This window comes from Mustela nivalis, assembly GCF_964662115.1.
Source record: "Mustela nivalis genome assembly, chromosome: 8".
In the NCBI taxonomy this organism is placed as follows: domain Eukaryota; kingdom Metazoa; phylum Chordata; class Mammalia; order Carnivora; family Mustelidae; genus Mustela; species Mustela nivalis.
In genome coordinates this window covers 23689297-23704283 of record NC_139027.1, presented here as the reverse complement: position 1 = coordinate 23704283, position 14987 = coordinate 23689297, and the positions used below count along the sequence as shown (strand labels likewise).

At 49.2% G+C, this 14987-nt stretch overlaps 2 long non-coding RNA genes across 2 annotated transcripts; both read right to left on the bottom strand.

The window, feature by feature from the left end:
• Nucleotides 1-1344: 1344 nt before the first annotated feature.
• Nucleotides 1345-5391, bottom strand: LOC309871844. Its single transcript, XR_014315521.1, has 3 exons — nucleotides 5324-5391; nucleotides 2063-2194; nucleotides 1345-1857 (listed from the first exon to the last, which is right to left on the bottom strand). It is a non-coding gene; the product is annotated as an uncharacterized lncRNA (long non-coding RNA).
• A 45-nt stretch (nucleotides 5392-5436) lies between these two features.
• LOC309871843 lies at nucleotides 5437-13571 on the bottom strand. The gene is made up of 3 exons (XR_014315520.1): nucleotides 13442-13571; nucleotides 6069-6176; nucleotides 5437-5488 (listed from the first exon to the last, which is right to left on the bottom strand). It is a non-coding gene; the product is annotated as an uncharacterized lncRNA (long non-coding RNA).
• Between the last annotated feature and the right edge of the window lie 1416 nt (nucleotides 13572-14987).

Here is a 14987-nt window from a genome sequence, read left to right as displayed (position 1 = left end):
GTATGCAAAGTGTGTACTTGGAGCACTAGACCCATGCTCTCAAGGGACTCAGGCAGACTCACACCTTCTGGCGCCCGGGGTGTACGCTCCTGACATGGACAGCCGGCCCAGTGCCCCCTCAACTGCCCCCAAACTAACACGATGTGATCTCACAGTGCTCCACGCATCTCCACGCAGGGCTGTGTCTGGTTGGGCAAAGCAGCAGGACCAGGGTAAACAACACTGAGAAGCCAGGAGACCCTCCCCCCACCCCCCAGAGGCTTGAACCCTGTGCACCAAGCCTGCCTTCACTTTGCTTTTCAGGAAGTTGCTATTTTGAAGTGTTCCCTACTGCTGTCTCCTCATGACATCACCCGTCGGGACAGCCAGGCTCGGGGCCATGCTGGGGTACAGAACAGTAATGTTTCTCTAGCACAGTCATATTTTTGGAGCCTCTTCCTCCTTCCCCCTCCTGCCCTGAGAACTATCATTTGGTGGAGGGGTGATCCGTCCTACACACTGGAGGCAGGAATCTTCTCGCCACTGAGGCACGAGAAGGGACAAGTGTGAGTCTCCAATGTGACTGTTGCCAACAGAGCACCAAGCATAGGATGGATAGAAAGGCAGGGGGTGGTTTGGACAGCAGAGCAATAGTAGGGACCGAAGCTGATCAGGTCTGAAATGCTTCCTGCCCAGGAAGCTAAGGAAACTGGCCTTGAAAACAGCTAGGGTAAGGGAGAGGACACCAATCATGCCTCGGTTGCATTAATTTAAAAAATCTTCCTCCAAAGGACTGTTGTTCCCCAAAAGTCCATTTGAAAGCGCGGGTAGCCGGTTATCTGCAAATATTGATGCAGGATCCCCCCCCGCCGCCCCCCGTTGTCTGACAGCAGAACCTTCATATGAAACCTTTCTACGATGCGCTGGTAGGAGAGCAAAGAAACCACGACCGTTCTGTAAAAGCGAAAACCCTCTTCGCAGTTCTTTCAGTTAGGAAAAACAGGTACCAGCACAGCTCTTTCGTAAAGTGGAGTGGCGTAACGTGGGCTTTCGAAAAGCAGGGGGTTCTTATACCAGCGTTTAAAACTTCGTTATTTATTGTAACAGAGGTAGTGCCATGGTCGTTGCAGGAAAGCTAAATGCCAGAGAAACGGATGACCAGGAAAGTGAAAGCCCCCATCAGTGCCCTGTACTGGAGATAAACACCGCGAACGGTTTAGGATATCGACTCTCGGGTTTTAGTCAACCAGTATTCAGAGAGCTAAGGCGCCTACAGGAGGAGAAGCACGTGTTTTACATTGCCTTTCAGCTGTCCCCAGCCTGAGAGCACCTAAGACCAAGCCCCTTTGTCCACCTGGTGGCACCACCTGCATTTCCTGGTAGGAGGAGAGGGCTCTGGGCAGACTTTCCAACCAGGTGGCAGCCACCTCATCCAGCTGCCTCCTCCCTCTCCCTCCCTGCTGATCCGTCTGGCATCTGGGTCCCTCCCCAGGACTCCTGGGCGCAGGCAACACCTCCACAGCCGGCACCCGAAGTCCTGCCCTGTCCTCAAGGCTCAAGGATGGTCAGATTCTTGACGCTACCTTTGCGCACCTATTTCTCTGTCCTTTGTTCTACAGTAGAAGGTAGGATTGGAGGTTAGGGCTGGGGCGGGAGAGCACTTGAGCTCCCTGAACACTCGTTGCACCTAAAGCATTTAAGTTTTTCATCATGAGGATAAATGACTGACTCACGGTTACGCAGCTAGTCGTTGGGAGAGGTGTCTGGAAAAGCCCGTCCTGGCTGGTGGAGAAAGAAAAGACCTTGCTTGGGGTCCTTGCTGGTGTGATGGGCTGCACAAGCATGGGAAAGCTGCTTCACCGGACTCAGTGTCCCCATCTGCAGAACAAGGAGACTGGTGTTTTGACCGTGCATTGGAAGCACCTGGGAATCTTTAACAAACGGATTCCTGGGCTCCATCTGGGGATGCAGAGGTCACCCATACAGTATGGGTCTGAGTATCTCGCCTTCTGTGGGTCCTTGGGGCCCTGGTGTGGCAGGGCCAGAGCTGGACCACCCTTCACAGGTGATGGGTATTGCTTACCCCCACTTTATTTTTCTCTCCCTATGTCTGCTTCCCCAGACTCAAAGTGCTCCCGCCTGAGACAGTGTTAGAGTCCAAAAGCTGCGGGTTCATGTCCCAGTTCTCTCCTGGGTTGTAGTGCCCTTTCCTGACCTGTGCCTCTCGGGACTTCTGGGAAGATGGGATGAAATGGGCCAAGCCCCTTTCAACAGGATGACCCCCATTCTACAAGTTAACTATAAGGTCTGAGTTCGAAGGAGCACACTGAAGAGTCTTGAATGTCCCAAAGAAGGGAAAGCAGGAGAAGGTCCAGAGGGAAGGCAGGTAGAAGTCCCCGAGGAAGATGAACCTATTCTTCGGGGGCTCGGGGTGGGGGAGGGGGAGTTGCTTTTGTGACCTTCCTCATCCTCGGGGGACCGCTCCCTGCTGCATCCAGCCTTTGGCAAAAGCTGGAGGAGTCACTTCTTCAAGATCCAAGGAAGCCCCTTAGCGTCTGAGCTCTTTTGCCAGGCAGCAGGCAGCTCCTCAGTGTCTGCCTCCCAGAGAGGCCCTCCTGGCCACCCCCTCACCCCCCACACCCTGCCCTTTTTTCCTCTCAAGTGTTGGCTTCCGACTCACTGTTTTTCTGTGATCCTGTGGATGGGTTTTCCAAAGTTTGTCTGGGAGGAGGCCTGGGCCCTCCCTCAGGACTCACCCTTCGGAAAATCTCCAGACTCATCCCTGCTTGGTGTAGCAGGAGCTCCGCCTCCAGAGAGGGAGGGAGCCCCGCGCTGCAGCTGGACCCACCTGTGTTCCCTCCTCCCCTCACCCCTTGTCAGCTCTGTGATCTCAGGCCTCTCGAGAGGGGTCTGAACACGAGTTAGCCTGTGTGATTCCATCTCCTCCTGTCGTGCTTGATCCTGGAGCACAGTGACTGACTTTTCCCACAGGGGAAAGAGAGCTGAGGAGGCAAAAGGGTCACAACTGGAGTTTCATCTGCGGCCCTCCCAGCCCAGGACCTTGGAAACAGCTGCCCAGCGCTCAGACTGTGAGCCTGATGGTGGCCCCGCCCAGCCACCAGCGGACTGCCACCTCCTGCAAATCGAAGGCTTCTCCTCACCGCATGCACACAGCGGTAGAAAGCCGTTGCTTTACATCAGTCATTCCCAAAGTGAATTACACTAGTTTTTCAAGCTGCCTCTCCAAAAAAAAAAAAAAAAAAAAAAAAAACTCAAGGTCAAATAAACTTGAGGACTACTGTAAACTCTGCTTCCCAATTAGAACATCGTAAGACACACATCAACCTGTTAAAGACGCTAAGAGAACCAACAACAAAGAGGCAGGTTTGGCTTGATTCGACCCACGTTTTCCTAAACTCCTTTGACCACGAAACTTTCACATTCCTGTGAACACCTTGGAGCACTAGTGGTTGGAGAAGACCTCGTGAGAAAGGATGGTCTCAGCAGGAGCCGGAGCCGGGCTTCTCCAACCGGAAGGTGCAGACAGAACCCCAGAGGCTCGTGTTGAAAGGCAGATTTTAACTCAGTGGGTGTGGTGGGGCTTTAAGCCTGCAAGCTCCCAGGTGACGCACATCACCTCTCGAGCCCCTGAGGACAGATTCCCAAGGAGTTTTCAGCTCCTGTATTGGAAGTGGTGCAGACATGGTGACTGAGGGACCCTAGGCTCCTAGAGACCTGGGTTAGGGTCCTGGGGCCATGACTTTGCAGCAATGTGACCTTGAACAGGACTCCTTCCCACACTGAGCATTAGTTTTCTCATCTGTGAAGCTTCGATATAAATAGCACCGGCTCCATAGGATTGTTTGAGGATTAAATAAGACTGTTCAAATAGAACACGTTAGCCAGACCAAACCAGTGATAGGAGCAAACTGCATACTGGCTGTCATTAATTCAATAGAGGCTGCGAGGGTTGCCTGGGTGGCGCGGTCAGTTGGGCATCCGACTCTTGGTCCGGTTGTGATCTCAGGGTTGTGAGACCAAGCCCTGTGTCTCGCTCTTTGATCAGTGGAAAATGCTTAAGACTCTCTCTCTCTCTCCCCCTCTTCTTTCCCCTTCTTTCCCCTGCTCAAATAAATAAATAAATCTTAATTTTTAAAAGAGTCCACAAGACTGTCCTGACCCATAGGCTATTACCATTTTGACTTGCACAGCTTGCTACTGCCCCCAGACCGCTCTTCTCCCAGCATAATGGCACTGCTATCTGCCTATGGACCTTTGCATGACCTCTCTTCTCTAGGACATTCTAGTAACTTCTCTGGCTTTCAGGGCATCAGATGAGCAGAGAGACAATGGCTCTCCTCAAGGGACTATAGGCAAACTGTGCCAACAGGCCACTAGGAACAGCACAACACACTCCAGCAGAAGCAGAAGCAGGGTGACAGGGTTTTCATGACCCTGTCCAAAAGGGTCCTCATTGATGGGAGAAGCATTGTCCCTTCTCGCTATCCTGGGCCTGGCCCCTGCTGACTGTCTGGAATTTGTGTGTCACATGGACAGCTGTGCGAGAACAACCCTCCTCATACTCATTTTATTCACCTCCGTGTTCCTTGATAAGCGCTTTTGCAACTGAATCACATGAAAACCTCTCTATAAATATGTCCTCATGCACTAGCAAGGCCAGTGTTTGGGCTCTACGCAACTGCTTTCTTGTGTGTAGACAGTGCCTTAGGACCCCATTACCCTGGCTGCCCAAATCTCTCCCCGTCTTGGAAGCTAAGGAAGGAAGAGGCAAGAAGGATCACCACTGAATGATCACCTTTCCGTAATGGGATCCTGGTGTACATCCTCATTTAAGCCTTGCAGCAACTCTACATGGTAGGTATCATTGTTCTTATCGGGCTCAGAGAGGCTAAGTAATTTGCCCAAAGACACACAGCCAGTAAGTAATGGAGCAGGGATTACAGTTCAGGATGATCTGACTTCATTCTCACGTTGCTTTCTCTGCTCCCAATCCTCATGGCTGAGGATGACTACCCATGTCTTCCAAGTTTACCTGTATGGGAACATCTGGAAAGGAAGTAAGTCCTCTCACAATTTGATCCCTGTCTGAGGTCAAGTTCTGTATCCGGAACACCAGAGGGACAGTGCCATACTGTGCAGACATGGCAGCTTCTGTTCTGACCAGGTGGGCAGGACTAGGGGTAGAGGAGAGAGGGTTGGTCCGTGCCTAGAACAGGGTGCTAGGCAGGGTCCACTCTGGTGTGCCAGTCTATGAAATACCTCTTATTAAGGGTAGTCACTGGAAACAGTAGCATTTAAAAGGCAGATGAAAGGGAAATCTCACCTTGAGCAGATCCAGGCATCATGCTGGTCATCGTCTGCAATTGAAGTGGGTCATCATGGCCAGCCACGTCCCCTGCAGCGGCTTTGTCCCCAGAGGGCCCCAGGGGGAGAAGTAAATCACATCCTCATGCCCGACCTCCGGCACACTCCTAAGTCATGCCTCTACCTGGTCACAGAGACTGGTGTGTAAAGAGGTGTGCCAGGCTGGCCACACGCAGTTGCACACATCTGGGAGGTTCTGGACCTCAGGATCCCTGTCACACTATGTCCCATGCTTTGTTTCTCTGGCCCTCAATCTATCTAGTGACGGGGAGTGAGCACCTCGATGTGTCCGGTGATGGAAGGAGGAGTGAGCATACGACCCATGTCACGGGCTCAGGGGAGAAACCAGCGATGCCAAGACTTTCTGGAATCTCCCTGGAGTTGCAGGGTAAAACCAGGTAAATCACAAGTTGTTTGCCAACCCCTCCTCCAGACTCTAGAAAACGGACTTTGGAGAGCCTCTCTGACCCCCATGGCCAACAAGTCATAGAGATGCACAAACACTATTCAAAGCTGACAGCTACCAACTTGACAATTGTCCTTGACCCCACGCAAATGTGAGTGCGCGTAATTAATAACCTGGATGCCCTGTCTGCTCTGTGCTCAGGAAGCTCAGTGCCTTTTTCTCGGTAACCGCTGCCAGCTGATTTTTCATTATCTTTTGGGACTGTCACCTCTTGGGACTCTGGGAGGGAAATGCTAACCCCAGCTGGGTGGGGGCCAGGCCTGTTGGAGAACACTGTCCTCCTCCACGTCCGTTCTGTTTAGCTCTGGGCTGGAACGCCAGCCCTCAGAAGGAGAGGAGTGCGGTCCTGCAAACCAAGAGGGAGAAGCAGTCTGGTGCCTGGCCGGTGCTTCTGTGGGCTGCCAAGCTAGCAGGATGCGAGATTCCAATCTCTTTTTAACCAGTTAAAACTGGGCCTCTAGGAGTGCGCCCTTGACCAAGGCAGCTGGGGTCTTTTATTACTTTTGTTAATCACCACCGATTTGATTGGGTTTTCTTTCCCAAGAGCGGTCGGTGTTCACTGAGCGCCCACCCTGCGACAGGCACCGTGTTTCATGTGCGTTGCCTTAGTGAAGACTTGCAACTGGGTGAGGAGGGTGCGTTTGCTACCCCCACTTTAGAGAGGAGGGAACAGAGGCTCAGAGAGGGTAAGCCCCGCCCTCCCCGTCCCGGGATTGCACACAGTGGCAAGAAGATAGTACTGGGATGGGAGCCCAGGTAGTCAGGCTCCAGAGCTGACCCTTTAGCTTGGAATTGGGTATATGCTCAGCGCTGTGGACCTGGAAACAGATGATGGGAAAACACCTCAAACACCCCAAGCTTCTGCTTGATAACTTCAACCTAGTCCATCCCAGCAGCCTGCGCACACGTGCTGCTCAGTAACGGAAGGGCTGTATAAGGTCAAGGTGCCATTTTCTCCCCAGAGCAGTGAGGGCTGAGGTTCAAGGTCTCAGGAGACAGACACAGAGACAGATGTCCGTTTCCAGGACAAGGTGGCCAAGGTCCTGGGCTTCTAGGCTCCTGGATGTTCTCCAGCCGGCTGCATGGGGTGTCTTAGGAAAGAGATGGTTCCTTTTGTCTTCATCCAGAGCATAAGAGTCTGGGATACTGCAAAGAGGGAAGGAGTGAGACGTTGGGTGGGTGTGGGGGGGGGGTGAGGGACTCCGGATGGAAGGCTTTTCTGCCTTCTGCTCTTTGTTGTTTTTCCACTACACTGACCCTGGGGTCGGCAACCCTGCCCCTTACCTTCTCTTTGACCTTCGTCTCTAGCATGTTGAAAGTCACAAAGCTGACAAGCCAGAATTTTAAAAAAGTAGTCCCAGGACAAGTATAGTAGGTTGACTTGAGTCTCCTGAAAAGATATGTGCGTGTCCTAAGTCCTGTCACCAAGGAACGTGACTTGATTTGGAATTAAGGGGATTAATTAAGTTATGGATCTCAAGGGTGGGCCCTCACTCCAGTGATGGTGTCCTTATGAAAGAAAGGGGAGGAAGCTTTGAGACATCGAGACACACGAAGAGGAAGAAAGAGAGAATGTGTCACTCCTACGAAGGCAGGGAGACAGGAATTAGAGGTATGTCATCATGAGCCAAGAACTGCCTGGAGGATCTGAGGAAGCGTTCTCCTTTAGAGCCTTCAGAGGGCACGTGGCCCTGCAGAACACCTTGATTTTGAACTTCTAGCCTCTAGAGCGTGAAAGAGCTCAAAATACAGTTTTGTCGTTTTTACACCAGCCAGTTTGTGGCAATTTGTTCTTGTGGCCCTAGGAAACGAACATACCAAGGCAAGAGTTTCTGTCACTGTCTGGGTGGCTGGGAGGGACCTGTAGAGCAATGCCCACCCCCTGTGACAGAAATGGGGCTCGTGTAGCCCAGAGTCAGCTGCCGGGGTATATGTGTCTGAGGACAGGGACCGGGGTCAATGGCTGGAAAGGGGCGTTTGAGCCCGCTGACCAGTCAGAACTTCCCCGGAAAACAAGGGTCTGTTCGGAAATCAACCATCTCTCCCACTTTCCCTCACCCCGACCCCCCCCAACCCCACCCAAATAGGCACAGCCTATCCCCTGGCTGGGTAGAAGAAGGTTGGAGAAAAAAAATGGGCTACGTGACTCTGTATAATACCGTGACAGAAATGTGTGAAGGACCCTTGGATTGTCCAAGGGAAAGAGGCTTGGGCCTCCTCTGAGAGCTGGCAAAGTCTGGAAGAGGAGAGGGAGGGGATAGTTCTTTGGCAAAACGGCATCATGGGTGGAGCCACGAGGACCCGAAGGGCTGGCTGGTGAGAAGTTCCCTGACTCCGGATTGGCCAAGGGACCTGCCTCCATCTTTTTTTTTTTTTTTTAAAGATTATTTATTTATTTGACAGAGACAGAGGTCACAAGTAGACAGAGAGGCAGGCAGAGAGAGAGAGGAGGAAGCAGCCTCCCCGCTGAGCAGAGAGCCTGATGCGGGGCTCGATCCCAGGACTCTGAGATCATGACCTGAGCCGAAGGCAGAGGCTTTAATCCACTGAGCCATCCAGGCACCCCATCCTCCATTTTAAGCTTGTCTTTCTCCTCTGTTCTGTCGCCTTCCCCCACATTTCTACCGAACAGCAGAAGTCAGTTACGCCAGCTGTCCTGTGCTTCCTTGGCCAATGCAGGCCTAGGGATGTGAAGCCACATGGAGAGCAGGTGGTGGCTACTGAGGACAGACCTGTGCGGGTCAAGAATCTGGAAACAAACTTCACTGAGAGACATATACTTGCAGGATCCCCAGGAACTGGACAGAGAGAATGGAGAAAGGCCTGAAATTCTGACTGCCCGTGGGATCCGAGAGGCAGGCAGGTGATCTGGACATTGGAGGGAAAGGTGAGCCACTCTTGGTCAACTCAGCTCCTCTTCCCCTACAGGACTAGCAAGGCGTGTGGCACAGCGCAGAGTCTCAATCAACCCCTCATAAATGTACCTTGCAGCGTCCATCCAGAACCAGAATACTATAGACTCTGCACGGGGAGCTCCTAGGCTGCAAAGCAAAATCAGACTATGCACGGGGAGCTCCCAGGGATATGGCCTTCTGTTCTGTCCCTCCTGGCTCTGGAATTTCTTTCTTTTTCTCTTCCCCTAAACAAATTCTCCCCCGTGATTCAATCTGTAAACTTTCTCCTCCCCTCCCCCCACCATGATTTTTCCCTACACTCTAGAATTCTCATCCAGCAAGCCATCTGTGATTTCTTCTTTTCCTTCACAGTAAATTTTATTCCTTTCCACATCCTGGACTTGAGACATCTCTCTCGTTCTCTTCCCCTCTCAACAGCTTTATTGAGATATGATTTACCTATCACAACATTCAGCCTTTTAAAGTGTACATTTCAGTCGTTTTCAGACCATGTAGAATTGTACAACTATCACCGCTATATAAATCCAAAATGTTTTCACTGGCCCCCAAGGAGGAGCCCACACCCACCAGCCGTCACGCCCCATCTCCTGTCCCCTGAGTCCCTACAAACCACTAATCTACTTCCTGTCTCTGTGGATTTGCTAATTCGGGACATTTGACATAAACTGAACCATCCACATCATAGCATACCCTGATACTTTCTTTTTCTGGTGAATGAGTACTATTCCATTGTATGGATGTACCACTTCTGTTTATCCATTCATGAGTTGATGGACATGGGGTTGTTTCCATTTATTAATCATTAGGAATAATGCTGCTACAGGCATTCCCAGAAAAGTGTTCATGTGGGCACCCATTTTCATTACCTGTGGGTAGGTGCTTGGAGTGGAATTGCCGGGTCACATGGTAACCTCATCTGTCGCATTTCAAAAAGCTTCTAGACTGTTTGCCCCAGTGGCTGCTCCAGCTGACATTTCTACCAGCAGCAGAAGATGGTTCTGATAGCTCTGCATCTTTACGAACACTTGTCTTGCTTTTCCATTTTAGCTCCAAACCTCCTTCAAAAGTTGCTCTCCTCTTGTTTACTCTTCCTCTCTGGCTTTTTGACCAAAGGATTGTCATACAAGCCAAGAGTTGAAACACTTCCCCTTGAAATCAATGTCAACATATCTAAGCTTTCATTTACAGTACAGGGAATCCTGTTTGCTCCAGCCATGCACAGACTCAGACCTATTTCAGAAAGGCGTTTCCCTCCACCTTGGTGGGAAAGAGAATAAGGAGCACATGCTTCTTCTCTGGGTTCCTAGAGATGCTACACACATGAGGTGGGTGTGTTCCCTGATCCTTTAAGAAGTTGAAAAAGGACGATCACTGGTTATATGGTCCTAACTAGTGCCTTGGAGATCATGCAGAGATAGCCAGTATCGCACATCTCATGGTTCCATCATTTTATTTGCCTTCTTGTTTCTTAGAGAAACCCTGGGGCAACCATTATGAATCTGCCCGTCTTCTGGATGGTCACCCAGCTAACGGATGGTGGAATGGAAGCTCCAGCTCAGGCTACGTTGTGCTCCTCTCTTACTTGAAGGCTGTTCGAAGGATCTATCCATCTTGTCATGGACTCGTTGGGAACATCTAAGGGACCCTTTCCTCTAGCTCACATTTCCTGCTGGTCAACCAGAGACCTACAACCTCAGTCTTTTGCAGGACTGACCTGGACTTCCAGGGCCTGCTCAGGCTGCATAGGGCTGGTTTGGCAACAACTGGGCTTCTGGAGTTTGCTTTAGCTGTTTTCTTTTCCACTTCATTGTTTCCATAGGATGTCTGCCTTCCCAAAATAGCACCGGGGCATTCCAGGTAAACTCAACATCCGACCAAAATCCCCTTTGAGCGGCAAGTCTGAAGGGTTCTGGCTTGCCACGGTTTTCTCCCTTCCTTTGATCACTGTGGCCCCAGAGGAGTAAGTCTGGGGCTCACCATGGGGCCTGGACAAAGAAGGAAGGGGGAGGAGGGGAGGAGGGCCTGGCCAAGCTCTCTCAGGAGCTAGTCAGCTGACACTCCAGCCTTCTGCCCCAGCACTAGAGGGTGACCATGCCCCTGGCCTGGGAAAACGGAGGAAAAAACAGGGCAGGGTCATGTGGCAGAGAAAGAAAACAACCAATGTGGACCCAGATTTCTTCTCTGATTCCTGGAGGTGCATGGCACAATGAAGAAACACTGACTTTGGATTAAGACAGAGCTGAAACCTGGAGCTAGTGCTTACCAGCTGCAAGGCATAAGGCAGCTGTAAGTTACATTAGAAACTCCCTTACCACTCTGAGCCTCTCATTCCTCATCGGTAAGATGGAGATTATAGTGCTCATCATCAGCAATGAAGACTGATGGCTGCAAAGCCCCTAATGGGGGCCAGGTTTTGGTAGGTATTCAATCAATATAGATTAGTCTCTTACCAACTTCCTGGAGTTCAGGGGAGGGAAGTTACTTTTTCATTGGCTTTTTTTTTTTTTTTAAAGCTTTTATTTATTTGTTTGTTTGAGACAGAGAGAAGGAGCATGAGTGAGGGGGGAAGGGCAGAAGGAGAGGAAGAAGCAGACTCCCTGCTCAGCGGGGAGCAGAGAGCCTGATCTAGGGCTCTGGTCAGGACCTGGGGATCATGACCTGAGTCAAAGGCAGATGCTTAACTGACTGAGCCACCCAGGCGCCCCTACATTGTTTTTTGTTTTGTTTTTTGTTTTTGTTTTTGTTTTTTTTTTTACCTTTTGCTTTCGCTAGTGAGAACACTAAAGCTCTCTTTTAGCAAATTTCAACGATATATAACTGTATCATTAACTACAGTCACCATCTCTATGTGAGATCCCCAGGACTTACACATAACTGAAAAATTTACCAATGTCCCCTCAACACCTGACCCACATCTTCATTGCCTTTTCATGTAATTATTACCCAAGTTTTGAGAAGGTCCTAGGGGCCAGTTTAGAGAAGTAAAAAATAGCACAAAATTTCCTCAGACTGTCAGGGGCCGCGGCCTTCAACTTTTCTTGCTCATTTAGGTACCCCCAAAATAACTTTCTAAAACCATCCACTCCCTGCCTCCAGCACATTTTAAAAATGAAATCTCAAAATTGTTTATCTAAGCTTACATAGCTGCAAAGAGTGTGATTTCTGGTGTGTTGTGAATATTGATAATTAAAACTAACTGTTACATCACACTTTTAAACTTATCCAGTGAAATAGAACATCTATGATCTCATACCATCTATGATCCATTTAAAAATGTATAAAAATGTATAAAAAAAATCTCGTTTATCATTTAGAACGTTTACATCCTTTTACCACCTTGAACGTGTGTTACTATTCCTACTTCCTCTACAGACTTCTGTCCCGTTATATTTTTAATGCTTCAAAGTATTTTCTTGATTACATTTAAGTAGGTGGAGAAAGCCATTTTAACAATGAAGACTTTTCTCTTTCCCCCTATAGGACTCTCCCTCAGGAGTGTGCATTCTTTGATGAAAGCAGGAGGAAAGAACAAAGTTATTAAATGAAAATTGTTATTCCTCCCACCAGCAGTACAGGAGGGCAGCAGACCCTGCGGGGATGGAATTCAGGCAACTCTCTGCCAGGTTGGGTCCCTCCTCTTTTTTAAATTGGAGGGGGAAGCTCTAGTGTGTGAATTCTTTTGTTCGCAAGCAACTCTATTTTAGGAAAGAGGGCTTGTGGAAGCAGAGGGTCTGGAAAGTGGTTTCCTGATTCCTATTTTTGCCTGATGACCCCCTGGAATGTCCCATGGATCCCAGTTAGCGGACAGCTCAGTTCAAATTTGAACTCAGCTTTGCCACTTAAAAGGGTCAAGGAACCCTAGACTAATTAACAAACTTGGGTTTCCCCAGAGGATTTTTTGATTAAAATGAGATTTTAAAAAATTAGGTGACAAAGTAGGATCTCAATACATAACATAGATTCTCGGGGGACAACTTTTTTTTTTTTTTAACCATTTAGTGTTGATGACGTTTGGATATATATTATAATCACAGTGTACAGTTGATGGGATACAGTTTCCCCCAACTCAGTTATAAAATGAATGGCCTGTCTTGCAGGTGATGGCCACTCAGAAGTCAAGGTCTGGGGCAGTCTGCAAACTTTCAGCTTGTTCTCAGCCTGACTTCTTTTGGGTTGCCGACGCTTTCCCTGCTAACATTTGGTTTGGGTTTTACAGGGTCCAGAACTGACTCTGCAGCAACAGTATGGGACACCTGCTGGAGCCTCACCCGGGTTGTCACTGTGACTCAGAGCTCATCAGCTTGGAAGTTCTGTGGGTCTATTTGTCTATTTTCTTTTGGGCCACCAGTCCCAACAATGAAGGCACTGAGTTCCATCTGATGTCTGTTTCTCCCTCCACAGCTTTGTGCACAGTTTCGGCAATTTTCCTCGATCGGTTTGACAGATCATCGTCCTGGGAGATTTTGGGTTCCTCCAAGCCAGAGACATCACTGTGCCCTCCTGATCCTTTACAAGAAACAAAGATGGGGCACCGGGATGGCTCACTCAGGGGAGCATGTGACTCTGGCTCTTGTGGTCTTAACTTCGAGCCCCACGTTAGGTGTACAGATTACTTAAAAATTTAAAAAAAAAAATCTGTAAAAAAAATTTTTAAAAATGAAAGAAAAGTCAACTAAGAAGAGATCTTAACACTGACCTCTGTGATAGGTGACTGTAAATTGCTCCCAAAGGTCCCTCTGTCCCTGCTTTTGCGGCTCCACACTGAGGGGATCACTGCTTAGCACGAAACATCCTCTTCGGTCACATAGTAGGCGCTTGGCAAATGTTGTCAAATGAATGAATGAATGTCACCGAAATTCATTTGAACAAAAGCATTTTATAACGGAAGGTTTCAAATGAATGCAGAAGTAAACAGCATCGTGCTTCCCAAACCCCAGTCCCAGAAGATGCCCAGAAACTCATTTTCAAGAAACATCCCCAACATCTTTGATGCACTCCAGGGAACCACACTTTGAGAAATGCCGGCTAAGCCAGTGGAAGCATCTGTCCTCTCCCCTGTCTCTTGTTTCAGCCCTTGGCCTTGCCTCTCCCCGCGCCCCACCTTGTACTCTGATCCAGTTGCTCTAAATTGATTTCAGGTCTTTGGATGCATCCTGTTCTCTCTCAATCTCTCTCTCTCTCTCTCACACTCTTTAGATGATGCATGGCTATTTTTCTTTTTTACTGAAGTTCAGCTGACACCCCATGTTGGATTAATTTCAGGTGTATGACAGTGAGTTGACAGCTCTACTCACAAGTGTAGCTACTACTGTCTGTCACCATGCAACACTGTCACAATCCCATTGACTCAGTTCCCTAAGCTGCACCTCTCATTCCCTGACTTACTCATCCCATAACTGGAAGGCTATGCCTCCCCCTCCCCATGCCCATTTTGCCCATCCCTCCTTTCTGGCAACCACCAGTTTGTTCCCTGAATTTGTGGGTCTGTTGCTGCTTTGCTTGTCTGTTCACTTTTTCTTTTTTTAAGATTTTATTTATTTCTTTGACAGACAGAGATTACAAGTAGGCAGAGAGGCAGGCAGCAAGAAATGGGGAAGCAGGCTCCCCACTGAGCAGAGAGGCTGATCCCAGAACACTGAGATCATGACCTGAGCCGAAGGCAGTGGCTTAACCCACTGAGCCACCCAGGTGCCCCTGTTCACTTTGTTTTCTAATACCACATAGAAATGAAAGGTGCCATGCCCTCTTCATCTAGCCTTTGCATAGGCTTTGCTTTTGCCTACGTCATACCTGGGCTCCGTTGTGCGCCCTCACCCCTTTGTCACTTAATTAACTCTTATTCATGGTTGGGATCCCAGTACATCCTCTCTTCTTCCCTGCTGCGTTCCCTAACCTTCAATTCCAGGGCAGGTATCCTTCCTACCTGCTCTGCCAGTGCCCCACCCTTCCCATCATACTGATTTGTCATTCCATATGAATGACTGGTCTTGTTCTCCAACCAGACTGCCGGCTCCCTGAGAGTAGACAACCATTTTGTCTACTGCTATAGTCCCAGCACTCAGCATGTGCCTGGCATGGACTTAGCAAGTCACTGAAACTAAATTCGACGAAAGTTTGTTTCAACCACACAGATGAGAGGAACAATTTTAACAGTAGAAAATACCCACATTTGATTAGTATGCAACATAGAACCTTCAGGCATTAGCATGCACTTGCAAGATACAAACTAGTTATGAACACCT